This window comes from Anguilla anguilla, chromosome 6 (assembly GCF_013347855.1).
Source record: "Anguilla anguilla isolate fAngAng1 chromosome 6, fAngAng1.pri, whole genome shotgun sequence".
Lineage (NCBI taxonomy): Eukaryota > Metazoa > Chordata > Actinopteri > Anguilliformes > Anguillidae > Anguilla > Anguilla anguilla.
The window spans coordinates 30,371,003-30,398,842 of NC_049206.1; the positions used below are offsets into that span (position 1 = coordinate 30,371,003).

The 27,840-nt window shown below is 42.2% G+C and overlaps 1 long non-coding RNA gene across 1 annotated transcript; it reads left to right on the plus strand.

Annotated features, from left to right (window-relative positions):
* The first annotated feature begins 2,468 nt into the window (after window positions 1-2,468).
* LOC118230535 lies at window positions 2,469-27,630 on the plus strand. The gene is made up of 5 exons (XR_004765865.1): window positions 2,469-2,662; window positions 14,877-14,984; window positions 18,909-18,974; window positions 27,301-27,409; window positions 27,563-27,630. It is a non-coding gene; the product is annotated as an uncharacterized LOC118230535 (long non-coding RNA).
* The last annotated feature ends 210 nt before the right edge of the window (window positions 27,631-27,840 follow it).

Consider the following 27,840-nt stretch of genomic DNA (forward strand, 5'->3'; position numbering starts at 1 on the left):
CCCTAAACTAAGGGGATTTTGCGTTTTCTCCTTCTTCTTCTCTTTCTTCTTCTTCTTCTTCTCATTCTTATTTCTCCTGCCGCCTATCCCACTAACAACATGTCTCCCCATTGGACATTTCACTGACACCAGCCAAATCTTCACCTACACGACCCAATCAAAAACGCGCATACACACGCAAAATACCCAAACCTTTTTACTCTGAAACATTTCCAGTTTAAACAGCTAGTCCGCCTGTGGCTTAGTGGGCAAGGTTACAGTCTTGGGAACACAGGGTCGTGGGTTCAAGCCCAGCTAGGAACACCTTTCTTTAAAGGAGTACCATGGTGATTCTCACACTTTCTCGGTTTTATGTGCTATTTGCACAAGAGGCATTGAAGAAACACAATGAGTAAAGTCTTAAATATGTCCGTTCTGTATTTTTGGAGAAATACGCGTTTTCAATTTATCGTCCTATTTTCAACCGGTTGAGAAAGTTCTCAACTTGGTGCCTCACGAACACAGTAACCACTCCCCTTTCCACGCCCCGTAAACCCATGGATAACTCGAGACCCATAGTTTGCGCAGCTGGTTTACGGGCAAGACAATGCAAATATTTCACTAACGTTAGGTTCACTTAAATTAGAGTGCCTTTTAAGGACTATTAGATTATTTCTGGTTATAGTCATTTAGCTAGCTAGCTAGCTAACGTTAGCTAACTAGGTAGTTTGCTTTCATAAGGCAATGTTATCGATAACGTTAGCTAGCTAGTTTGCTTTTATGAGGACGTTATAGTTGTGCCTTTATCTTAACTTGGCTAGCTAGATAGCAAAAATTATAATTGGATATAAGTCAACGTCCTTATCTTAGCTATCTATCGATACTTGATATACTACTAAGCTAGCTAGCTTGTGAAAAGTCTCCCAAAAATAGCGCTTATCATGGGGGTAGCTATGGTAACGGGGCACGGTCTGTCAATCATAGCTAACTGACAGTTCTCATTACCACGCCCAGACGGTTCGGGTGAACTTTTATAGTGGGAAATTTAGGCTTAGAAAAATACGTTTTAAACTACATTGAAATGACTGAATAATAAAAAAATTATGCACATTTGTTTTGTTGTTGCCTAAAGACAACTGGGAAGTGTCACGTTCAACCACCATGTTACTCCTTTAACCTGCTTCGACCCTCACTAATAATTGTCTACTACTTATCAATTATTGCTTTTGCACCATATCTACCCGCCGATCACCGTTCAGTTATTAACCGGCTACAATATTGCTAAGCCATATGCATTATGACGTACCGTCTGTACGTTCAGTTATTAACCGGCTACAATATTGCTAAGCCATATGGATTCAACGGGAGCTCTTCTGTGCTTACTGGCCTGTGTTCTTCTTTAAAAGCATGTTACATTCACATTTATGAACAGACATTTATACCAAGAAACATACAATCATTCACGCAACAGAAAGGCTGGGCACCAAAATACATACATACCAATACAAATTGGACATATAGATGCCTATTCAATCAATCTTGACTGTGAGAAAGCCATCCACACATATGTTTGGCCTGCCCATGTAGTGCATGCTTATACACACAGGGCCAATTGACTTGAAAGAATTGAGGAAATATTGGGTAGCATTGCTTTGGAATACATCTTATGTAATTTCGATGAGGCAAGATAGCCTATATTGTTTGTAGTAGGCCTACTGTAACTTGGCGTCATTTTGATATCAATACTTTTAATGGCAGGCCTGGATTTTGGCAGTCTGAATGAATGAGTTATTGACGGTGTATGTCGTGTATGTGTGAGTAACTTGGCATTTTTGTACGTTGAAAACGTGTTTTTTATGAGATATTTTTTTCGAGTCTATACAAGAACTGGAGACAGCTTCCATTTACCGGTTCCATGGTAGGGAGGTCAAACCTGTTTTGGCGATCTTTCAGAAAACATATTTTGACAGTTTATTCATCATGCATAATGTCATACATGCTACGTATTGTCAATATAGTCACTATCGTTGGAGGGAAACGCATCATCACCTGTGCGACTTTAGGGTGGTGTTTTCCTTTAACAACATGAACCAATATTTTGTGGTATTCGTACAGTAAAACGAATACTGAATTTCACAGTCTCAGTTTCAAACAGCAGCCCCGTGGCTTCAAAATTCCATTGCAGTTGGGGACTGGAATTGACCAGGCTCATGTCCCAATTTTCACCCTAATTTAAATTAAAAAAAAAAAAAAAAAAACACCCATTCGTAAAACTTAAATCCTTTATACCATACTGTAGACACGATCTTGGAGAAAAAAAATATATGTGAAAATATTGTTGTTCAAGCGAGTTTTCCCGGTGACCTAGCCACCAGAAAACATGTACACTGGCAGCAGGTTATAGAGACAGCGCAATTAAGTCCCGCCCACACCGGAGGGGAAAACAATTCATCGCTCTCTATTGATTTTGTATTGCGTAAAGGTGCCTCCTTGTCACTTTCGTCTGCTAGCAAACAACAGAAAAAAGCTGGTGTGTGGTGGGATGCACCACCAACTGGATAAAGAACCCAGAACCAAGTTTTTATGAGCTGCCGAACCGAAAAACCTGTCTTAACTTTGGAGTCTAGTGTGGCGTGTCGGCTAGCAAGCTAGCTACAGACAGTACGTTACTGTCATTTTACAGGTAGGCTATGTAAGAAGCGACATGGCACATCAAAAAAAAAAAAAAAAAAAGAAACCGGCGCTCGCTATCTTATTCAAAATAACCCCTGAAAGATTTTGTTTTGCTGAAATGAAATGTTGAAAGAAAAGGCCCGCACTTTGCATAATCAGATTTTATTTTTTATTTCTGTCAGAACGTCTCAGCACAGACGCGTTTCGGCACAGTGCCTTCTTCAATGTTCAATTCCGATTCGTCCAAGTTAGCCTATGCCGTGGAAGAGGCCCTATGAAATGTTTTCTGGCATGTCTAGACAGCTAAATCTCGACTGAACAATGATGTGTTTACTTGTATTTCTTCGTCAAGACCTTGTCTACATCGTGGTATAAAGCATTTGAGTTTTACGAATGGGTGCATTTTGTAATTATGGTGAAAAAGAGACATGCGCAACTCTGGAATCCGAACCCGAGCAGATACAATTGAGCTTGTAAGTCAAATTGCCTCCAGTGGGCGTCTGGTTCGTGACGTCACAGCCCAATGTTAAAATCCTATTGACTTTTAAAAAATCATTGATTGTAAAATATCTATAGCGATTAGAAATAAAAGATTTCTCACGTTTTTTTTTTGGGACCGTCATTCTCTACCGTAGCATGTGCTTGATTATATTTATTTCAATCTCTGGAGGGAAAAAAACGGATTTCTCTCAATTTACGATGTGCTGGTGGTCCTGAACTACACTAAATCAATCAGTCGCACAGATACACGTCACAACCACGTGTGCTTGTAAGTCTACCCGCCAAGTGCGGTGCCTTGGCTGCCCCTAACTGCTGGTCTGGGATCAGATTTCCCTTCCCAGGTCCCAACTTTAACCATTAGTAGGAGAAGAAAATAACTGACTCTGGACCAGCAGATAGGGCCAACTGCACCCAACACCGGTGGCTAGCTAGCTATACCCACGACAAATGCGGTGCCACTGGTTAGCTTAATGCATTTTTTCAATGGTCAGGACAATAATGTTAAGAAGGGAGAAAATCATTCCAAATCCAAACATGTAGAGCAGGTCATATACAGCCAGAGTAGATTAGCAGGTCTGTTAGCGCCAGCATGAAAGATATCGTTTATAAAGTTTCGGTTAGCTAACGTTAACGTTAGGAATGGCTGGATCAGCAGGTAGCTAGCTAGCTGTCAAAGTCAGGTTTATTTGTCATTACAAACCATATGCTGTACAGTACACGATGTAATGAAACTTCGTTTCGCAAGGCTTCGGTGTAACATAGACTTTCAGTCTGCTCACAGCACTTACAAAGGAATACACACATTGTGAAAATCAGAATCTCAGTGCACTTAGACAAGACAGGTGCAGTAGACAAGAGATAGACAATTTCTAATAAATAGTTTTATTAAAACATAGTAAGTAGTAAATATATTGTCGGCAATTTATCGAAAACCATGCTGGCTAGCTATATTGTTGTTGTGTTGTGATAAAAATATATATGACGTTGTATTCCATTTGAAATTACGTCTTAAGTTAGTTAGGCCTATGTTAGGTTGTAGGCTACTCTTTTATACGGTCTATGGTTGTATGTTATAGATCCCTGAAAGGAAAACCTGTTGTCATCACGACCGTACAATTATGATGTGAAATAAACAATATAACTTAATCGTAACAAATCTGTTATTTCCAGTCATTTTAAATTGAAATACGATATCAAAGTGACACTAGAAGTAGAAGGGCGCAAGCGTGTTCCAGCTGAGCCGTGACGATATAAGCGTGCGTCGTGAGTACAGTACCGGTGTAGTTCCTAAGTGTACTAAACGTACACAACATTGTACCTTGTACTTCTCATGGGTCAATCATGCTGCTGATATTATATTTCATGAGTCATATATGTCATGAGTACCGCATACCAATAGCTAACTGGTTCCCGACTTGTAACTAAAAATATTGCTTATTGAAAATTGCCCCATTCATTTTCCCATTGACAAATTTGCAGGAAAACGAGGGGAGTGGCTTGGTGACGTTTACACTTACAAGCTCTATGTCTGCGCTATCCTCCGCCATAAAGACAGAGCGCAACGCGTCATACTCTGAAAACCACGCCCACCGGAGGGGAAAACAAATCGGCGCCACAATATGCAACCAAAGGCTGAAACGCTAACAAAATGCCTGTAGCTAGCTAAAAAACATTAGATTTAAGCATGTCAAAGGAATATTTTAGCACCCTATGTCTACCTGCGTTAGTCTAGCTCTAGCTTGCTACTTCAGTGTAGCGACAACGTTATAACGGTCTCTGAAAAACGGTATTTGCCTTTGGCTCGGGAGGCTTCTGGTGAGACTGATGCAGAAATGAACCGTAGTTTAAACATGGCAGCTAGAACTTAGGTAACGTTAGCTACTTATTACTTGCAATTTTATTAACACTAGCTAAGTAGCTATCATTTTAGCTTCCCCTTCTTAGCCATCTACAAGCTTGTTGAAACAACGTCGCTAGCCAACTCCAACTTAACCAACTCCAACTGGCTGGAGCAAGCGCGCCGACTGCGTATGCTCCAGATAACAAAATTTAATGGATGCTTGTTTTGAAGAGAGTTGTGCCAGGAGATCCGCCATTACCCACATTTATATTGTCTAGCTGGGCATTCATAAAAATATTCTTTCACCGCTCAAAAATCGTGTTCCGTCTTAGCAACAAGATAAACCCGACAATAGCCCTAGGATATGCCAATACAGCAGTGAAAACGCTGCTGGCTGAATAACGAAATAACAAGACAAAGTTTTAAAAAATGATACCATGTCATTCTACAGTCAATATCTGGGACTAAATATTGAATAAATATACAACCTTCCCATTGGTTTTACGTGTAGAGATGTCCCTTTTTAGACTGAGTGGTCTTGGAAAATTTGTTTGTTAAATACACGCGCATTTGTGATGCCTGGGTACTTCCAAAAATAGCTGTGCGTAATACCACACCTGTTTGTTTACGGCGTTGTCGCCCTTTTTAGTACAGTCTGGCTTTATTGACAATTCATTTATTCAGTAGGTGAGAGTATAAGCTTTCTAACGATGTATACCATGTCTAATTTTGCTTTTGGAATAGCGTTTTATAAATCAGCGTAACCGAAAATTTTCGTATCATGGCATTCACTCTGGTAATGGAACTGGAATGGAGTGTAGATCGGGAAATGCGCATGCGTGGAACACCAGACCGACGCAGACCCTCGCGGTAATATGAATGGAACCGGGTGCGCGTCCGCGCAACCGGTACAAGTCCGCAGCTGTCCGCGGAACACGGAAAGTATGGGGCAGCCTCTAAAAGTCCCTCAGGACGCTGGCAGCTGTAACGTTTTTAGGACACCTAAATATACAAACGTATCAATAACTAATAACCAATTAACATTTGAAACATTTCACAGTGAGTTTTTCTTGTGGTGAAATGAGTAATAATGCCTTCAATGTGGTTAGATTTTTTATAATGCCCCCACTCATTTTGGTGAAGCCTTAAGTGCAAGCACAAATGCTCGTAAACAGTTAAGTTTGCATAATGGTTCCTGATTTTTGAAGTAAACGAGTAACCGCTGAACTATCAGGGCACTTTTGAAACTATTTAATTGCTCTATCTACTCCGATTTTCTATATTTCCTTAAATGACCTGTTAAAGTGAGCCCAGATGCCATTTTGTTTTATGTTTGTGCGTGGAACTCCCATTGTGATTACATTGCAGGCAGAACGTTCAACCTCCCTATCCATGGATTCCTATGGGAGCTGCTCAATGGCTCATGAAGCCAATTCATGGACGCAGCCATGTTTGATTATGGGTCGTTGGCACCAGAGTGTGCGCAATGGGTACCTAAATGTGAAGGATCGCGGTAAACGCAGAGAAATGACGTTAACCCGCGGGGTGCGCTCCGAAAAAGCTTTCAAATCGTCTGACAAACTCTTTTCATATTAGGTACGATTGCTTCGTACCGTGCCTGAGTACGACTGCCACCCCTCTCCACTCCCCCGCCACTCAGCTTTCACATTAGTAATGTTGTTCTGTACCCGAGTCAAGTCAAGTCAAAGTTTTTTATATTGGGATGGCAGGTATGCCAAGTTACGCCTTGGCAGGGGCATGCCCCATACCTATACAGCACCGAGAGTTTGGCACTTTTCAGGGTTCCCCACAGAAATAACCACAACAGCCACAGACACTCAGCCCTTAAAAACATTAAATTCTGTACATGTCTCCCCATTGGACATTTTACCGACATCAGCCAAATCTTCACCTACACGACCCAATCAAAAACTCGCATAAACACGCAAAATACCCATACCTTTTTATTCTGAAACATTTCCTGTTTAAACAGCTAGTCTGCTGTGGCCTAGTGGGTAAGGTTACAGTCTTGGGAACACGGGGTCTTAGGTTCAAGCCCAGCTAGAAACACGTTTCTTTAACCTGCTTCGACCATCACTAATAATTGTCTACTACTTCTCAATTATTGCTTTTGCACCATATCTACCCGCCGTTCACCGAACGTATACACGTTCAGTTATTAACCGGCTACAATATTGCTAAGCCATATGGATTCAACGGGAGCTCTTCTGTGCTTACTGGCCTGTGTTCTTCTTTAAAACCACGGGCAGGTTTGCTAATGATATTTCACGCATTGCATAGCTATGGCATGGTGCTGCACTAACGAAGTCACAGACTGGTAAACCTCCGGTTGAAGGCTTGAATCCCGCCTCGCACTCAGGCTGATAATTTCCTCTTTTACACTAACGTTTTCTTGCGCTTATATTTGCTTTACCAAAACTCACTCACGGCCACCCATATGCATTTCATGACGGCAAATGTATTCCTTTTATTCAAAACATACACCAGTTCACCACTGTGCCATTTCTACTAACTATATTTCTTCACTTGGCTACCGTACAAAACCTTCTTATCAGCAAATGCCACGTTTCTACATTCATGTTACCTTGCCCTGTTCTCTATCTAGCCACATACAAACAATTACTACGTATGTACGTTCTGCAACTCCGCATTAAAACATTACATTTAAAATCATGACTCACTCGTAATTATAACTATTAGTACTGAACATGAGAAAAACACATCAGTGCAATAGATTTCACCCATTATTTAACCCTCCACTTCAACAACTAATGTTTAATACAGACTGTTATATATACCGTTCGCTAAGGAAACTAAGCTTGCTCATGGTAACTTCATTTACTTCGCACTATAGTCTGTGATCATGTCAACCTTCACCTACTACCCATTCTGCTAAAAACATATTGTTTCAACTACGCAATTTCATCATTTCATCTAATTTATCTCACACTGTTGTTATTTTCTCATATGCAAAGCCTGCTGGCACATATGCATCTGCTCCTATTCTCCACTATCAACTTTTCCGGTTCTAGCTTAACAAAACAGCAAAGAGGATTCCTACCTGCAGATAAGCCTATCAAAATGCCTTATAAACCTTACAAACACTAAAAGTGCATCTTCACGAAATAACAGACAACGGAGCAGGACAGAAGGGTACACAAGTTGCGACCTAGGCAGCTCTAATTCTACGGGCTTGCTGATTCTTTTGTCAGTCAAGGCTCGTTGGATGGCCGTCTAATCCGTGAGTACATACACTGGCCATATTTCACCTGCGTTTATGCTGGGTTTACACTCACGCCACTGCACCCTTTCTCACAGCCACTGTTTTACATATATAGCAAACCAAAACTGCTAAACGGTACACGCTCATCAGACTGTACAAATTCACACAAGGATAGCCATAATCCACAACCGTTTCTTACAGGGTCGCATTTCTCACTCTCATAATAAAACGCTTTGCAAAAAGAAATGATATCTCATAAAAAACACGCCAAGTTACTCACACATACAAGACATACCCCGTCTATAACTCATTCATTCAGACTGCCAAAATCCAGGCCTGCGATTAAAAGTATTGATATCAAAATGACACCAAGTTACGGTAGGCCTACTACAAACAATATAGGCTATCTTGCCTCATCGAAATTACATAAGATGTATTCCAAAGCAATGCTACCCAATATTTCCTCAATTCTTTCAAGTCACTTGGCCCTGTGTTTTTTAATCTTACCATTTTACAATGTCATGCAAACTTTGTGTCAGATCAAAGTGTCAAATATTTCGAATTGCCTGATGGAACACATTGAAATTCATGTAGAAAACTGCTGGTGAGTAACTACAGGAAGCATATTTCTCCAGAAAACATGTTTATAATCGCTTCTGAACTGAATTTCAGTAAATGTACAAGTTATTGTATATTTGCTACGTACAAGAAGTACTGCATGTAAAATACATATTGTACATACATACATAGACAACTTTATCCTCATGGGGACATTTCCCTGGCAGCATGTTACATTCACATTTACGAACACAGACTTATACCAAGAAACATACTATCATTCACGCAACAGAAAGGCTGGGCAGCGAAATACATACATACCAATACAAATTGGACATATACACGCCTATTCAATCAATCTTGACTGTGAGAAAGCCATCCACACATATGTTTGGCCTGCCCATGTAGTGCATGCTTATACACACAGGGCCAATTGACTTGAAAGAATTGAGGAAATATTGGGTAGCATTGCTTTGGAATACATCTTATGTAATTTCGATGAGGCAAGATAGCCTATATTGTTTGTAGTAGGCCTACTGTAACTTGGCGTCATTTTGATATCAATACTTTTAATCGCAGGTCTGGATTTTGGCAGTCTGAATGAATGAGTTATAGACGGGGTATGTCTTGTATGTGTGAGTAACTTGCCATTTTTGTACGTTGAAAACATTTTTTTTGTTTTTTATGAGATAGCACATTTACAACAGCCACAGTTGACCAAAGTGCTTGAACAAACTTAAAATACCAAAAATGAATATAAAAGTAATACAAATAAGAATAAAAGGAAACAATAAACATAGTAATAAAAAAATTATATAGAAGATAAAAACAAGGTGACAAGCTCAACTCGAATTGAATGCCAACGAGAAGAGGTGGGTCTTCAGCAGCGACTTAAAAGATTCTAGGGTCTGAGCAGTTCTTATATGAAAAAGTAGGCTGACCCAGAGATTCGGTGCAGCGACCGCAAAGGCTCGGTCACCTCTATTTTTTTTGCCTGGATCTCATAACAACCAAGAGCATCTGGTTGGCCGACCTTAGTGCTCTAACTGGAGTATGATGCTGCAAAAGTTCTGCTAGATAAAATGGTGCCAGCCAATTTAAAACCTTAAAAACAAGCAATAAAATCTTAAAATCAATCCTGAAGTGGACAGGCAGCCAGTGGAGGTAAGCCAATACAGGTTTAATATGATCACGCTTTCTTTTCCCAGTTAGAAGACGAGCGGCTGCATTTTGCACTAACTGCAGACGACGGAGAGACGACTGATCTACATCCACATACAAAGAGTTGCAATAATCTAACCGAGAGGTAATAAAAGCATGAACAACTCTCTCGAAATCTTTGGGAGAGAGATAGGGCTTTACCTTGGCCAAAAGTCTTAACTGAAAAAAGCTTGCTTTGACAACTGAACTAATCTGTTTATCAAACTTGAGGGAGCTGTCAAGAATCACGCCAAGATTCTTAACAAAAGATCGATTATCAGAAGCTAAAGGGCCAAGAGTACCATCAGGGTCTTATTTTCATTAAGATTGAGGAAATTTAAATCCATCCAAGTTTTGATATCTTTTAAGCAGTTCAATAAAATCTGCATTGAATCTTTACTTTTTGTTTTTATAGGCAGATAAATTTGTATATCATCGGCAAAAAATGAAAGGGAATATTATGTTTCTTAAAAATGGACCCCAAGGGCAGCATATACAAAGAAAAGAGGATGGGGCCCAAAATCGAGCCTTGGGGGACCCCATAAGTAAGTGGGGCCGCAATTGAAGAATATTCACCTAGGTGAACCGAAAAACTCCTGTCTGTCAGGTGTGACTGAAACCATTTAAGAGCAGTACCTTTGATGCCTACGCACTGTTCCAGACGTGATAAAAGGATCTTATGATCCACAGTGTCGAAGGCAACAGTCAGGTCTAGAAGCACCAGAATAACAGAGCTCCCTGAATCAACAGTTAAAAGAAGATTGTTAAAAACTCTTAAAAGAGCTGTTTTAGTACTATGGCGTGATTTAAAACCAGACTGAAACTTCTCACAGATGCCATGATTATCTAAAAACTTTGAAGCTGAATAAAAACTACTCTCTCCAGAGCTTTAGACAGAAAAGGTAGCTTGGAAATTGGCCTGAAGTTAGATAAAACAGAAGGGTCCAGATTATTCTTTTGGATGAGAGGCTGCACTACAGCATGTTTAAAGGCAGCTGGAACACACCCTGAGGTAAGGGAGTTATTTATCAAAACAAGAATACTTGTCCGAACAATATTAAAAACTTATTTTAGTAAGCGAGAGGGAATACTGTCTAGGGGGCAATTTGTAGGCCGCAGATGATGAACTACCTCTGATAATAAGGAGAATGATACGGGCTCAAACTGATCGAAGACAGCTGGGCACGTAGGAGGAACAGAAGAGTCTGAGTCTAGGGTAAAGGAGGTGGATGGAGATCTAAGAGCAGAAATCTTCTCAATAAAAAATGTAAGAAAGTTTTCACAGAGTGTAGGCGATGGCACAATACAAGCTGTATCACAAGGATTTATAAGAGAGTTAAAAGCAGTAAAAAGAACCTGAGGCCTATGACTGTTTTGAGAGACGAGGTTTGATATAAATTCTGTTTTGGCAGTTTTAACGGCTATCTGATATTTTGATAAGCAGTCTCATAGAATTCCTAGAGAGACATGGAGCTTATCCTTCTTCCACTTTCTCTCAGCACGTCTGCATGCGTGTTTGAGAGCGCGGGTAGTATCATTCAGCCACGGCTCTGAAAGTGGCTTAGAGCGTCTAGTCCTAAATGGAGCGACAGTGGAGTCAAAAAGGGTGATAAGCTCCTCTGCACTGAGATCACAACAGCTATCCAGGGTATAGAGCATAGAGTTTTTAAAAGCAATAGAAAACTGCGACACGTTTAAAGGGTTAATTGCACGCAGGTGGCGTGCAGGAGCACAAGTTGTAACCCTAGAACAAGGGACTGTAGCAGTAAATGAAACAGGGAGATGATCCGATATACAAGTATCACAAATTTCACTGATGCATACACATAGGCTGTAAGACAGCACAAGGTCCAGTGTGTGACCCTTTTCATGTGTTGGGCCAGTAACCGACTGAGTGAGGTTAAACGAGTCGATAACATTCAAAAAGTCTTTGACGAGTGGTCTGGTTTGACAGCATACATGTATATTAAAATCACCAACAATTAAAAAACGATTGTATTTTAACATGATCCCGGCCAAGAAGTCTGCAAAAAATCCTGTATAAAATCCTTATTTAACTTTGGTGGACGATACACCACCGCGCACAACATGGGAGAAAGAACATTTAATTCACATAGCTGCAGCTCAAAGCTGGATTAAGTGTCAGACTGAGTCTGCCGACAGTGGAAGGTGGATTTGAATACAGACGCTACCCCTCCCCCCTTGCCGGTGGTCCGAGGGGAGCTGAAAAACGAACAGTCCGAAGGAAGAAGTTCGGAAAAGGGAGTAAACTCACCAGCATGAAGCCAGGTTTCAGTCAGAAACATAAAATCCAAATGGCGAGAGGTGAAGAAGTCGTTTAGTAAGAAAGTCTTATTTGCTAGCGATCTAACATTAATCAGAGCCAAACGAAGATTAAGCTCCCTGCTGGCCGCCGTTGCAGCACGAGCCAACGGGCGAAGGTTCCCGTGGTCCACGTCGCTTCTGCGGACTCACATCCGCCAGGGTCGGGGACGATCAGGACCCTGTGACTGACTATTACTAATCCTGACAGGGATGTTAAAAATGTCATTTTATGGTCCAAGTCCCGTAGAAAATGTAACAGTGTACGAGGTGGAACCATTGTGATAGGGACTAGGACCAGGGGAACATCAATCCCTGATGGACCGATCAGCACGACTGGAACGAGTGATGGGCACGTTATGGTATGGTATCCGCGCACCAGCTTTATTCATATGGAGACCATCTGCCCAGAAAAAATGATCACGTTGCCAGAATAGATTAAAGTTGTCAATAAAGTGCACGCTGTGGGTGTTGCATGCAGACGAAAGCCAAGTGTTGAGGCTGAGCAGTCGACTGAAGCGCCCCATTCCGCGACCGAGAGTGGGGGTTGGACCAGAGATGTAAACACTGCTATGGGACTGTTTTAGGGTATTAAAGAGGTGGACAAAGTCAAGTTTTAACAGTTCGGACTGCTGTTTTGGAGTGTCATTAGTACCAACGTGCAATATGATCCTATCAACCTCAGGGTAGGATTTTAAAATATCAGGGACTTTTTCAGCGATGTCTCGTACAGTAGCACCTGGGAAAAAGAGAATATAGGCTCCAATGACTCTCACATTTCTGACTATCGAGTCACCAATAATGAGTGTCGAAGGAGGAGGGGTTGGCTCCGGCTGATGGAGGTGGCGGGAGCAGACAGCAGCTCCACGAGGCACCGGCGGTCCAGTAGGGCAGCGGTGGGATGGAGCCTGACGCTGAGTCCCCTGACTCTGGACATCAGCCGCTCCTGGAAGGGTAGATAATCGAGAGGGACCAAGCTGCGGATCTTGGTGAAAAGGGGAGGAAGGTTTAACCGGCTCATCCAGAACTTGAAAGCGATTACCAAGCTGGAGAGGCTCCGGTGGAGAGGCGCTGGGAGAATCCCTCCCTCGCTGTTTTTCCCCGTAACAAGCGTCCAGGGATTTGGAGCACAGGGTGTCGAGCAGGTGATGGATTTGGGTTTAGCTCCCAACCTCGGCCAGGGATCCTCCACCGGGGCTGACACTTGCGTCAACTACGCAACATTTGTTTATGTTGTCGCTCCAGTATAGAAAAGCACGCCAATCGCAAGATCCCAAGCCCATACAATGGAGTCGACCTTCGCACTATGCCTACTGTTATTGATATTTTGGAGACAATGTCAAGAACGACCCTCTCGCCTGCCTTCCTACATTATCAACTATGACCTTGCAGTTCAGAGGAAGAGATTGGCGCGTGCTGTGCGCATACGCAGATTTCGGAGGAGTCAGGCGGCGTTGAAAAATGTAACTCTACTCGCTGACTGCTACTCGCATTCGTCAATAAGGTGAGAAACAGAACAGTTGTTGACCAGACTAGTTATGATGTCACATTCTAAATAACAGTCCACTTCCGTGTTTTGGTACAGTAATTTACACACCTGATGCGAATCGTACCCGAGTACACATGAACCGTACTCGAGACCACCTTTTCAAGTGGACCCGGGCACGGTTCGTTGATCCGTGCCCAGGTACGGTACACAAGTGTTCACAGTAATCAAACGAACTGGACTTTGGGGTCAAGTGTACTCGGATCCGGGTCCCTAATGTGAAAGCCTCCTTAGAGTATAGTGGCCGCTGAACTGTGACTATCGTTGCTGGCTAGCTACAGGACGCATTGTGGCCATTTCTGATATGGTTTCTAAAATTAGGCAGTAATAAATAAGGCAGTCAATATTTTTATAGAAGCATTCAGCAAGACTGTACATTACATTAGCTAACAAGCTAGATATGTAGTTTACTTCTGAAAAAGCTACATCGAGCTAGCAAGACTGAAATACAGTGAGAAGTTGTGGTTAGCTAGCTAACTAAATTAGGTTTCACAAGCTAGCTATCAAGCTGTCTTACTGACTAGCCCCACCCAGGTAGCTAGACAGTAGGACAGTTGTAGATGGCTAACTTTTCCGAGCGATACAAACATTCAGTGGCAGTTGACTGTAACACGTAATTATATCTAGCTAGCAGGCTAGCCACTGTTATGTCTGCTCATTATTGTAAAAACAAATGCCAGGACACCCGAACTTCAGATTACAGTCAACTTTACTCGTCCCTCCCATGTGCCACCTACAGACTACGTACTACATTTTCTATATCCGGGTTCCTCCAGCTATGGATAGAAATATGGTACAATACACTGCATTTTTTTTTTTTCAGTTTTAGTATGATAAGGTTGTGTGACAGTAGACAAGTCATATGTGTCACTGTGTTGAGTGGGTGCTGAGCGTTCTGAGTCTGAATTGTCCTTGTCAGTAGACTGTGTGTTTTCAAAGCTTGCAACTTGGAAACTTCCTCTCAGCTGTCTTCCTCAAATGTCTCCTGTTTCTTCTGAACATCCTTCTCTCAGGTGTACGAACCACAAAGGATCGTTGTTGTTCGTGCCCTCTCAGAATCACCACTGGCTTCCACACGTCTCCACACTGCATTCGGACATTTTCTCCAGCGTGCAGCTCAGGTAGGTGTTTTGTTTGGCGATCATAGTAGGTTTTTTGTTTTGCTTGCTTTTCTTTCAGCTTTCTGTGCACACTGAGTGCCCCTTCAGAGGTGAGTAGTGAAGTGGAGGCCGGAAGTTTTGTCTTCAACCGACGCCCCATTAGTATCTGTGCAGGTGACAATCCTACACCCTCCATTGGTGTGTTCCGATACTCCAGAACTGCTATGTAAGAGTTACCAGTGTTATCCTGAGACTTCTTAAGCAACTTCTGCACAGTCCTTTCTGCTTGTCCATTTGATTGAGCATAACCAGGACTGGGTATGATATGGCTGAACTCCCAGTCCTCTGCAAAACCTCAGAATTCTGCACTGGAATACTGTGGACCATTGTCCGAAATGACCACATCAGGAATTCCATGCCTCGCAAATATGGATTTCATGGCAGTTATTACACCCTTACTGGTTGTGTCGCTCAGCCTCATGATCTCTGGGTATTTTGAGAAATAGTCGACACAGCAGAAAATCTGAGCCATTGCTGTGAAACAGATCTGTGCCGACCTTTTCCCACGGCCTATTTGGTAGGGGGTGCGAGATCAGTGGCTCCTTTTGATTGCTATTCCTGTTCTCATTGCAGACAGCACATTGCGCTACCACTTGTTCAATCTGTGTAGACATGCCTGGCCAATAAAGAACATCCCTGGCTCTGTCTTTAAATTTGACTACACCTAAGTGTGACTCGTGTATTTTGCTAAGCATCTGCGGTCTCAGTTGCTGTGGTACAATTAGTTTCTCTGCTTTGAATTGCAGCCCTGATGCGAAACAGACCTGATCACGATCACGACATTTATTTTGCCTTTTTGTATAGCCATTTTCGTGGATAAAATAGCATTTATTATTTTTTTCTGTTAAAACATTTAATTCATATCCAGGGAGATAGTTAACTACTCACAAGTTAGATGAGATGTGTAGCCATTTACCAATACAATCGCACTTCAGGCTGGAAAATAACCCATTAAACCAGAGAAATTGCCGAGTTGTCTTAGAATCGCTACATTCTCACCAAAGAATGTAGCAAGGCTGGCTGCGTCGGCATAGCAACGGACGCTGCAACAAAACTTTAAGTACTTCACAATGGGTATAACAATTGTTTTAGAATGTCATTGCGTCACCTGAATCATTTTTGCAGCCTGGATCAAAATTTGCGTGACAGAACATAATGAGAGCCCATGAATGAGAGTGTAGCGGCACCTCTTTCATCGGCTTCAAATCCAAAATATTGCCATATTGGCGCAGTTTTTGTTTTGGCACTAACTCTGCTATGTCTCGTCTCGTCACCCCAAAAAACACATGAACTTTCTAGTAAAAAACACACCGTGCACTCGTCTTCCCCCCACCCACCTTTGATTGGCCTACTGAAATTTGATCTCCTTGTTGCTGGCCTTGGCACGAAATTGCGCACGGCCTGTCAATCTTTCTTTTTTTTTTTTGCACTCAGACACTAGTGGCTCCGTTTTTAAGCAAACATAATATTATGTTAATCACGTTGTCTTATTGCTTATTACTAATGCAATGCGAGTTGGATTTAGCGCCTTCGGCACAGGTTGCTGATGTAGGCTACTTTTTAATTTGCCAGAATGTCTCATAATGACAAATGCCGGTTCAGTCGGTTTGCATAAAGTCAAACCGGTTCAAGCTCGTACACCGGACCGGACCGGCAAAACTGGAAATCAACCCAACCCTAATGTTGATGGAACTTTTCGCAGCCGTATACTATGGCTAGCAGCTCTTTCTCGATTTGAGCGTACCTGCGTTGACAATCCATGCTCTTGGCCATATGCCACAGGGCATCCATCCTGCAGTATTACTGCTCCGATGCCCTCCGAACTGGCATCCACGGACAGGGTCACATCCTGGTTGACATCATAGTATTTCAGAATGGGAGCTTCGGTGAATAGCTGCTTCAAGCTTTCAAAGCTTTGTTGTTGAGCCTCCTCCCAGTGCCATTCTGTCTCTCCCTGTAACAGCTTCCTTAAAGGAGCAGACACCTCAGAGAGATTTGGAATAAATTTGGCTAGATATTGGACCATCCCCATGAACCTTAGAAGTGCTTGCTTGTCAGCAGGTGGGGGTACTTGCACAATGGCTAGAATCTTCGTTTCATCTGGCCTCAGCCCATTTGCACTGAGTTTATGGCCTATGTACTTGACCTCTGTCATCCTGAATTTGCATTTGCTTTTCTTCAGCTTCAGGCCATATTCATCTGCTCTCTGTAGCAGCTTCACCTACCTCTGATCATATTGTTCCAGTGAGTCTCCCCATACCAGCAGGTCGTCAGTTATGTTAACCACCTCCATCCAGTCCTTCGATCATTTGGGCCACAGCTCTCTGAAATACCTCGCTTGCTGATGAGATGCCAAAGGGAATTCGCTTAAAACGGTATCTTCCAATGGGTGTGTTAAACGTACACAGCTTTGAGCTGTCTTCATCCAGGTTTATTTGATAAAACCCTTGGTTTGCATCTAACACAGAGAAGTATTTTGCATTGGGCATGCGTGACACCACTTCCTCCACCGTGAGTAGTGGATAGTGCTCTTGTCTAATCGCTGTGTTCAGGTCCTTAGGATCCTCCTAGGCGCATGTATCACCGGCCTTACTTCGGGATCTAGCTTTATGCTGTGCTCACCTGGTAAGCAGCCAAGTCCAGAAAAGAGATGCTCGAAATCTTTCAGGATGTTATTTTTTCTCTCCATGTTGTACAGCCTTTTCACCATACATAATTTCTGGCACGCTGCTTTCCCTAGTATTGCTGGAGCATCTTTTTCTATTATTTCAAAGTCAATGTTGTGTTTTTGATCTTTGTATTGACACGTCAGTGACCTTTTGCCCAATGGCGCCGTCTTGTGGCGTGAATATGTGACGAGCTTGCAACTGGATGTGCGGAGTTTGCCTCTGAGGTCTAATGTTTGAAAAGTTTTAGCTGACAAAACATTACATTCAGCCCCAGTGTCAAGTCGGAATGTGACCTTCCTTTTTAGCTGCGAATGCAGCTCTATAGCTCTGTCTGTTGGTCAGTCGGTTGGTTGGTCGATTGGTCCACAAAAAGTGTCCCACCCCATAGTGGCCTGTTTTCGCCACAGGAGTCTGAAATTTGGCATGAACGTTAGTCATGACCGAAGGTAGAGCTGAGTAACTTTCAAGGCCGATTGACCAAGAGGGGGCATGGCAATGGGCATGGCCTATCACCAAAAGGCGCATAACTCCCGAATAGTTTCATAGATTTGCACACGACTTTGTGGAAAGGTTAGTCATGAGCCAAAGAAGAGGTCACGTGTTTGTGTGAGGGTGTGTGCGTGCATGCATGCACGTGGGCGGTCGCAGCTATTGCGGATTCAGGCTTGTATTCATTATAAGATCTTCAGTCCATCTGTCTTGGTCACTTTGTGCAGTTTCAGTTGATTTGATGCTTTTCATCTCTATCGTTCCAATGAACATGTCATCACTGTCTTGACTGCTCCACTACATGCATTTTTCTGCGTCTAGGTTGGCTGTTTGCTCTGCACATTATTGCAAAATGATTTTTCTTTTCGCATATTCTGCACGTTTGACCAAAGGCTGGGCATTTTCTTTGCTCATGCTTATAGCCACATCTGTTACAGTCAACCGCTTTTCTTTCCCTGGGCATTGGGTTTTCTTTTGTGTAACCGCCCTTTTTGCTTGCCCTGGCTGTGCCAATTTTGTGCTTATCAACTTCGTCACGAAACGCTTTCACCTGGCTAGACGTTAGTTCACTGACACGACACACATTGACTGCTTTTACAAGCGTGAGCTCAGCTTCTCTCAGCAGTCTGGCTCTAACCTGATCGTCTCGTATCCCACAGACAATTCTGTCACGTATCAGTGAATCGTGTAGATCACCAAATTCACAGTCTTTCCCTTTATTTTTTAGGTCCGTGACGTAGTCTGTCGTTTTGGATTGACCTTGAGCACGGGTGAAAAACATGCCGAATATAAGGTAAGTTCTTCCTGGGCTCGCAATACTCTTGGAACTTTTGTTTCTCTGTCCCTCTGGGATAACAAATGTGTTACTCACTCTTATGGCTTCTTCTCCCGCGACATGCAGGAATGTCACACACTTCAGTGCAGTGTGTTTCAGAGAAGTCTGAAACACACTGCACTGTTTCAGACTTCTCTGCCACTCCACTGGCAACACAGAAAAGTTCAAAGTGCTGTAGCCACGTTCTCCAATTCTCCAGGAGATTCCCTTGTAAACTCAAATTCGGCGGTGGTTTTAACTGTGCCATGCTTTGCCGTGTCTTTCCGTGTTTTAATTCAGACACCATGTTATGTCTGTTCATTATTGTAAGAACAAATGCCAGGACGCCCGAACTTCAGATTACAGTCAACTTTACTCGCCTCTCCCATGTGCCACCTACAGACTACATACCAGTGTTTTCTACATCTGGGTTCCTCCAGCTACGGATAGCAATATGGTATAATACACTACAGCCACAACTCCTGACTGGTTTAAATCCTACAGACAAGAAGTGTGCACTCAGCCATTCTGTGTTATGGGAGCTAGCTACTATCTAGCTACTGTTGTTTAAAGGTGATCGGTGATTCGATTGTAGTAGGCTATAAGCCTTCTATATATCCTATATATATATATATATATATAACTCAGGTACGAACATAATCTAAGCAGTACAAGGTGGAAATTCAGGATGTCATTGCCTAGTGCTGATAAATGTAACCCATCACTTAAAAACTGCCCCAGTTAATTGTGCTTTATGTCTGTGTGTTTTTTTAAATTATGAAATACACACTAAGAGATGACAAATCCACTGAAAAACCAACATTCGTATCCTTATAAATGCGGTGAGTAGTAGCCAACAACAGGGTACCTTGAAGTGACTTCAAAAACAACAGTCTTCTATGAAAAGTGATAGCCATTGATGTGATGGTCGGTCTATCACAGCACACATACAAATTTTCACTACTGAGTGCACTGAACTATGAGTCAGCCAAGAAATAATAAATGGTCAAAATGCAAAAATGACGTAAAATCTAGATAAAATAGGCTCATTCTATATTCATACAATCGATATTTTTATAAATGATGTTTATCATCTTCATCATCACCACTTCACGATCAGCACCATAGAATCATTTGAAACAATTTAAGAGCAAATTAAATTTTGCCCTATTTATTTTTCATAGCCTATGTAATTAGTCATCATCAGAACCATCATGATGCAAAGACAGAAATACTACAACTAATAACATTTTTAATGATATTGGGCTATTAGTAGCAATATCAGAATTAGTATGTAGGCTACTCAAAATAATATGGTGGAATCAGCACAATAAAATCTTAATTTAAGTGCCACACATTCCAGCTTTATTATTAATCATTTATTTATTTGTCACGAGTCAACACCATGAACAAGGGGCACAAGAAAATTACGGAAGGTAATATAATTATTAATAATATTCATATATCAAAATAACAATAATGAAAACAATAATGGTGATGGATTCATGTAATCCTACGTCATGGTTTAATACTCCACGTATTCTGATACATCGGTTCTGGTGAGTCAATAACAGTCTCATACTCGTTCATGCGCGGGCGTGCGCCATGCTTATCTAAACAGTTATGCGCGCTTTGATGTAAAACCATGCAAACCAAACTGGAATTAAATAAATCTTCTTATGTGGGACAAAATCGGTGCCTGGAGAGTAATTAGTTCAGTGTGAAGAAATTTTAGAAAAAGTTCTGTCCAAAATAATTTAATTTGGCCAGGGTAAATTCATAGTTTTGAATGGATTCAATGGGGAAATTTGCTTGTTGGAATACCACTGCTGCAATACCTTGAGTAACCACTGGAGTTTATAAGCTTCACCGAGAATGGCAATCCCTGGTCCCCTGTGTTGCTGCCATAAGCCGCGTTTCCACCGCAGGAACTTTCCCCAGGAACTAGGAACCTTCTGAGGAACTCAGTGCATTTCCACCTCAGGAACCAGGGTCTAAATTCTAAGTTCCAGGGACTTTATTTTACCCCCCAAAAAGTCCCTGCTCGGGGGTAGTACGTTCGAAAAGTACAGGAACTTTTGGGGTGGGGCGCAAGCGCTGAACATTTCTGATTGGTTGAGTACTCGCAGCATTTTATTTCAACCGACATTTTTAAAAATCTGCAGCCGCAAACCGATTTATTATTTTCAAAATAATAACTTTAATTCAAACATTATGTTATGCGGTGCAGTAGCCTACTTTTGGTTATAGCCTGCTAATGTCTACAGATGAGAAATTAAGATTGAGGATTATTTTGTGTGCTCTTCTGTTCTTTTCTTGCTTTAGCATTAAAGCTGTTTTATAAAATATTAAGCATTCGTGCTGGGACAGCGTATTACGTACCAAAACATTCAAACAATTTAATTTGGTTGCTGAATATTTTCATCTGGATTTTCTTTGTTAGCTCATTATAATTGACTCAAAACGCTTGACACAGTTAGCTATGTGAGGTATGCAGTAGTTCTGCGTAATTTACATTGGGGATACAGTAAAAACAAACTGAAAAAATCACCTTTTTGTCAGGGTAAAATAACAGGTTAATTCTAGTAATCGTCCCTTTTGCTTTTTCAAACTGCCACAGTTTTACTCTGCGATTCTTCAATTCCACAAAAAGACCAGGAAGACTAGACATATGGACTCGCATGGTGCATGGTTCGCATCTGGAGGTGCACGCTTCAAGTATTTAGCTGCTCCGCTAGCAGTAACTTGAAGATGAAAGCAAACGGTGGCTGTACCACTGCAATATTAATTTAAATTTTCACGCAAGTCCGAGTTTTCATTCTATTTATTCTTGTCATTTTGCGATTATATGGAAATGACGATGAGAGTCAAATGAATCAATTCAACAGCCAATTGTTTACGACGTGTGCATGTTTTCTGCTATAAATGTTGTTACCAGTTATTTGTGGAATGTGAATGCATTCTGTCGCCTCGGATGTCAAGACATGATAGTGAATGTTCGCATAAAAACATAATGAATGTGTTTGAGAGGATAAAACTGTTACAATCTGTATATTGGTCTGTTACATCCTGTTTGTTGCATAACAACGGTCCAAGTCGAACTACCAATGAGAGTTTTGCTTGACAATGGTAAAATAATATGCTCAAACGGCCGCGGAAAAATAATTTCAGGTGATTAAGTCGATAAAAATCAATAAATACTAAAGTAACCATATATATTTATTATTGGTAACCCATTGTATAAGTGGAATAAACCCCTCCGGGCTGTCCCGTTATTGGAAAATAACATTCGATGGCAGTATGGAGTTACAGAAGAAATCATAGGACAGATGGACCGACGATGACGTCGCTTTTTCATACGTCAGCGGACTAATTTGCCTAATCGTCGCAGGACTTTAGACCGCGGTGGAAACGCAGACAACAATGGGCTGAAGGAACCTTTTAGTTCCTTGAAAAGTAGTTCCTGGGACTAAAAGTTCCAGGTACTTTGGGTGGAAACGCAGCTACAGTTGTTTTATCCATAGACGTGCATATGTAACTTGATGGGGAAGCACGCCCTCAGCCAACCAAAGCAGCGAAGCCCTGGAAGTAAGCATGTACTTCCTTGTTGAAGGCAAAACATTGAGCTCCCCCCATTAAAGTGAATGGGGAACATCAGACTTTTGAAGGCAAAATAAAACTTCCCCGCTGGTATTTTGAAACTCAATTGATGATTGTTACACTTTGCAGATTGAAAAATATGCATTATGTAATAAAATATGCACGTTTTAATAAATATTTTCTCAAGACGTCTGGACAAAAACAATCATTGTTTCAGAAACTTCTGTACATAATAAAATGTTTTATCACAAAAAAGGGCCGATGATGTTTTCTTTGGTTAAGTCACCTTTCTACATTGAATTGAAAGGGCAGCAAGCACTTTTGCCCTCAACAGTTGTGAACATGCGGAGTATAGGCCGTTTCCCGATACTTCCTAGTCTTCACTGACTGGCCACTCCTACCCCCTCCAGTTCCTATGTACGCTTTATGGTTTCATCAGAAATTATTAATTGCACTCTTACCATATGATTGTTGCACAGATGATGGAAAAGTAGTCGCAATGTATTATGGGGTGCCTGCTGACCGTTGAGTAAACTGGATTGCATACTCAGAAATTTTTGCTAATCCAGTATACATCCGGGTACTTTTTGCATACTCAAAAAGTGGGAGGAGTAGGTGTGTCCATCTCATTTGCAAGTATTCTATATGAAAATGAATTTGTACAGCATAGCTGTACCTGACTCATGAAACACCGATCAAACTGTCAAACTAGGTGTTGCAGATGAAATAAGAATCAAGGGTGAGCAATTACATAGCCTATTTCTCACCTCAGATGTTCACAGAAAGATATTTTAGTGGAATGTTTAAATGGAATATGAGAGTTTACCACTGTGTTTCTCCAGTTTGAAAAACATTGGGGAAAAACTAATCTAGTTAATCAGGTGTGGCAGTGTTCCCAGGTATTAAAAAGTAAACAGACAACTTTATCGCTGGATGTCTTGATTGTAGTGGTGTGTCGTTCATGAACGATTTGTTCCTTTTGAACAAATCTTTCTGGTGAACAAAAGGAACCGACTCACCTCCATGTACGGATTAGTTTCTTTCGTTAGTTAATTAGTAAGTTAAACTGAGAACTTGCCATTTTCTGAAGCTTCAGCTACTCCACCTATTTAACCATTTTCACCATTGGGCTTTGTTGTCTGTAGTAGCCATTTGCCAACGACAACATTGTCCATGTGACCGAAGCAACAACAGTTCACTTAAAACGGTGGGGACCGAAGTCGGAAGCAGTCATTGCATGACTCTCGTTCTTGTTCGCTTGATTGACCTCACATGACGTAGTAGAAGAGTTCCATGTGGGCGCACTGAAGACTAGCATTGAGTGGTTAGTCAGGGGGAAATTTGAGTTAGATCTCAAATTGAGGCAGCTCTCTTGTAAGCGGTAGTTACTTCTCTGTTTTGTGTGCGTGTGCAGGTACTCACTACTCAGGGCTGGGGAGTTATTGCTGGTATGAGTTTGTAATTGGGATGTTCCAGATTTCCAATTTGATCTGTATTTGTTATATTGAAAGTTAATTATGGATGTTGTGGATGAGTTTTTGGCAACTCTGTCACATGAATTGTTGGAAAGTTGTTGAGCATCATGATATTGAGCTTGAGTTGGTGAAGTCACGAGCAAAGAAACAGGAAATTAAAGATGCGTTACGGGTTGAACTGATAGAGAAGGGCATACTGCATGGTGAAGTTTTTTTCATTAAGCCAGCAGAACAGTCAAGTGTGGCACCCTATGGATTAGCCTCTGGGTCTTGTAGTATTCCTGGTCTAACATTTGATCAACAGAAAGAAATATTAGAATTGCAGCAGAGACAGCAGAGGGAGTTATTGGAGTTTCAGGCTCAAGAGCGTGAAAAGGAAAGAGAATTGGAATTGGAAAGATAGCAATTTTCTCAGAAATGGCAGGAAGCATAGTTGGCACAGGAACATGAACGCTTGAGGTTGATTGCAGAGGGCAAACTATCTGAAGCTAGAGATGCAGACTTGGTTAGCTCCACCAGGGAGTGCACAGGGCGTACGTCTGATGTGGCTGGCATGGTTAGATTGTTGCCCAAGTTCAATGAAAGGGATCCACGGTTCAAGTGTTTTGCTGCAGATAGGGACTGGTCTGATTCCCACTGCACCATATTGCTACAGAGTGTGCTTACTGGCCGAGCTCAAGAAGCTTATATTGCTCTTAATGGTGTTGAAAGGAAAAATTATGTGGCTGTTAAGGCAGCTGTTCTAAAGGCTTATGAGCTAGTTCCTGAAGCATACAGAAGGTGGTTTAGAAGTTGGAAAGAGTGAGAAACACTCATGTTGTGGTTGTTAGAGAATTGAATAGTCATTTCAACCGCTGGGTTATGGCTGTGGGGGTAAAAACTCTGGATGATTTGTCTAATCTGCTTGTTTTGGAGCAGTTTAAAAACATTGTCCCTGATCAAATTGCCACCTACATTAATGAACACAAAGTAAAGACAGCAGCTGAGGCTGCTGTGTTAGCAGACGAGTTTGTATTGACCCACAAAATTCAGTTTAGTGACTCATTCTCGTGGCGAAAGTAGTCGAAAACATGATCGAAACACAGGGAACATGGCTGTAAACCGCTCTTCTAGGTTTCCTAGTGGGCGTCATGGGTCTTCTGCTCCTTTTCTGAAGTCGGAGTATGGCAGTCATAGCAGAGTGGATTCTAACTCGACTTGCAATTACTGTCTTGGTAAGGGCCTTTGGAAAAAGGAATGCCCTGTACTGAGAGATAAAAAACCTCACAGTGGAGGGGGGGGGGGGGGCCCTGTCAGACCGATGGCTCTTGCAGCGCCTGCTGTAGGTTTTGTGCCAGTAGCATCGGTGGTTGCAGAGGCTTCTCACTCTAGGCCAGTGGCAATGGCAGTCTCAGTATCCAGTCTGCCTGTGGCTAAAGAGTTAGCAGTAGCACTACAGGGACCTGACTGTGCGGGCCATTGATGAGGATTCTGACTATGGCCCCTTTATTACAGCAGGTTTTGTTTCTTTGGTGGGTATTCCACAGAAAGTGCCCGTTAAGATACTTCGTGACACGGGGGCTTCAGAGTCTTTTATATTGGAGTCAAATTTGCCTTTCTCTCAGGAGTCAAGTGTTGGGAGCAGTGTTTTGATAAGAGGGATGGGGATGCAGACTCTGTCCCCTTGCGTGAAATTGAACTTCACTCTGATCTTGTCCAGGGGGTAGTAAACATAGCAGTTCGACCCTCACTGCCTGTGGAGGGTGTGGCAATAATTTTAGGAAATAACCTGGCAGGAGGATGGGTGTGGAGTGATGTGCCACCACCTCCTGTTGTTAGTTCTAGGTCGCCTCTGTCAACAGAACCAGACAGCAGTGTGAAGGAGTTTCCTGAGGTTTTTACAGCCTATGCCGTGACTCGTGCTGAGTCGCACAGCTCCTGAATCTGATTGTAGTAAAGAGCCTGATAATCTTACTCCTGTGAATTCTGTCTTCCAGTTTCCTGATCTTCCTCCTTCGGTTTCTCGTAGTGAGCTGATATTAGCAGGAGGATCCTGAACTGAAAGTGTTGTTTGAGGGGATTCAACCAGAGGAGGAGCTGGAGAGCTCTGTCGGTGGTTATTTCCTCTTGGATGAGGTATTGATTTGTAAATGGCTTCCTCATGATTATTGTTCTGTGATTGACCCTGTTTTCCAGGTTGTTGTACCTGTTAAATTTAGGGAAGTGGTCTTGGAGACAGCTCATGGTGATGTGGCTGGGCATATGAGGGTTAAGAAGACTTATGATAGAGTACTATGGTATTTCTTTTGGCCTCGGCTGAAGAAGGATGTTTCCAGGTTTATTAAGACATGTCATACCTATCAGCTGACTGGCAAACCTAACCAGACTATTAAGCCGGCACCTCTTTATCCCATTCCTGCTGTGAGTAAACCATTTGAACACCTCATTATTGACTGTGTTGGCCCACTTCCTCCTAAGTCTGGTTGCATCTATTTACTAACAGTGATGTGTCAAACCACTCGATATCCAGCTGTTTACCCTCTTCAAACTATCACTACCAGATCAATTGTTAAAGCGTTGTTCCAGTTCATCTCAATCTTTGGTATTCCAAGAGTTATACAGAGTGACCAAGGGTCAAACTTTACATCTCGGATGTTTGCTGAGGTTCTGTGCCAGTTGCGTGTGAAGCACAACCAAGCTAGTGCTTACCATGCTCAGAGGGGGCCCTAGAGCATTTCCATCAGACATTGAAACCATTGCTGCGCTCTTACTGCACTGAGCTTAAAATAAGATTGGGAGGAGGGTCTACCCTGGCTTATGTTGGCAGCTCGGGAGGTTGTACAGGAAAGTACAGGGTTTAGTCCCAATGACTTAGTGTTTGGGCATAAGGTGCGGGGCCCATTGGCAGTTCTGCAAGATGATTTGAAAAATGCTGAACCTTCTACCAATCTGATTGACTACGTAAATGGTCTGGCAGGTAAACTGGCGAGTGAAAATTTGACTGAGGCTCAGAGTAAGATGAAGAGGTTGTTTGACCGCAGGACTGAACCACGAGTGTTCTGCCCTGGGGATCAAGTGTTGGCATTGTTGCCTATTCCTGGTTCGCTATTTTAAGCAAAATTCACTGGCCCTTATTCTGTTATCCGACAGGTTTCTGAACAGAATTATCTGATTGATATTCCTAACTGTAAGAAGTCTACACAACTTTGTCATGTAAACGTATTGAAATGTTATTACTCTCATTTGACTAGGCCCAGTGGAGATGCAGCCATGGAGGTAAAGCTCGTTGTGCTGGCCACAGTCAACAGGTTGCCTCTTTCCCCATCTGATCCTGTGGTGGCAGCAGGTTCTGAGGGAGATGTGAGTGGGGCTGGTGACTGTGTCTTGCGACCTCGGCTTCAAAATTGAGAAACGCTAGATGATTTGAGAGCTCTATTCGGACTGGAGGGGGGTGTCACGCCCCTCTTTTGGTTTGCTTGGGTGTGTTACCTGTTTCTTCTCTCTCAATCACAGGTGGAATGCTGGCAGGTGTGTGTGATTGGGCTAATTGGCTTCAGGTCTAGGCTCATGAAGTAATAAAGGAGGTGGCTGGGGCAGTGGGGCTGTCTCCCTTGGTCTCCAGCAGCTGTGTTTTGTTGTTTTCAGTACATTTTACCATTACACAGTCCATATTGCACTACCCTTTACTTTAGGACTCCAATTACACTGAAACCTATTCTTTTTCTGTTAAATCACATTTTCTTAATAAATACTTTTGTTTAATGTTTGCCCTGTGTGGTCTCCCTTTTGTT